Consider the following 1,112-nt stretch of genomic DNA (forward strand, 5'->3'; position numbering starts at 1 on the left):
CTCTTGGCCCCTAGGACCTGTTATTTTATATTACAGTTATCAATGAGTATTTCTCTTGGTCTGCTAAGACCATGTTTTATTCGTTTTTGTACTCCCCTTGCGGAGCACATTAGTAGGCACTTAGTAAGTGTGAGCTGGATGAATAAATGAATCCAAACCAATGAAAAACGCTTGAGCCCCAAAGGGATTTAGAGTTTGCATGAATTTTATTTTCTCACATCACAGCTCAGTCCTGTTTTTAAACTTTTTTTTCTGATAGCAAAACTATTTTAATAAAGATTCTTTTGGGGAAGATAAGTCAATATTTTCAACTGTTCCCTTATGAAACTCTTAATATTTACCTATTTTAATTTTTGTACTTTTACCTTGGCTTTCAAAACCACAAATAGTACAGCTTTTAAAAACTGCAATTTAATAACAAGTGTCCACTACTGTTTATTAGTGCATAAAATCTTGCAAATATCAAGGCACCTGGGATTTAATTGCTTGTGGACGTGGATATCATGTTCCTCCCCTTTTGAGATCTGTTAGCAGTATTTAAGCATGTTTCTACTTTTAGTCATCAGTGGATACGATTTGTAAGTGGCCGGTTGCAATAAGGTAACCTAAAATTTTGGATGATGAGTTTGATAGCTTTCACCATTCCATCTATCCAGTGTGTTGGAGATTTTTTCTCTTATTTCTCAACTTCAGTGCTTGGAGGCGCGAAATTAAACTAACAAAGGACAGATTTGTAAGAGAAAAGGCTCAGGGTTTTTCATTAACATTTACATGTAGGGAGTGCTCAGCAAAGAAGTGAAATACAGGACGTGCTTCAGGATGGTAAATCTGGAGGAAGTGAGTGACTGGGAAATGAATGGGGGTAGCTAATGGAAGGAGGAGGCATTGTAGTTAGGTTAATTTACACAGAATCATCTTGGTGCTCCCCCTCGCTTTTCAGTGAAAAGGATGGTAACTGGTCTGATAATTGATGAGAATGGCTCTTCTATCCCGGCTTGGAGGAGGGGCGTTGAGGTCCTGTCTTAAAAATTTATGCCCTGGTTTTAGGCCTCTCACTGGAGGGCAGAGAAGGTAGAGAGCTCTGGGTTGATTGTCAGTTGCTTTCTGCTCAA

General features: G+C 38.6%; 1 protein-coding gene across 2 annotated transcripts in view; it reads left to right on the top strand.

The window, feature by feature from the left end:
- PCED1B (PC-esterase domain containing 1B) overlaps nucleotides 1–1,112 on the top strand; it is a 14,886-nt gene that overhangs the window by 11,499 nt on the left and 2,275 nt on the right. The gene's annotated exons all lie outside the window — the stretch shown is intronic.

This window comes from Otolemur garnettii, unplaced genomic scaffold (assembly GCF_000181295.1).
Source record: "Otolemur garnettii isolate 467f Iridium unplaced genomic scaffold, OtoGar3 scaffold00070, whole genome shotgun sequence".
Classification (NCBI taxonomy): domain Eukaryota; kingdom Metazoa; phylum Chordata; class Mammalia; order Primates; family Galagidae; genus Otolemur; species Otolemur garnettii.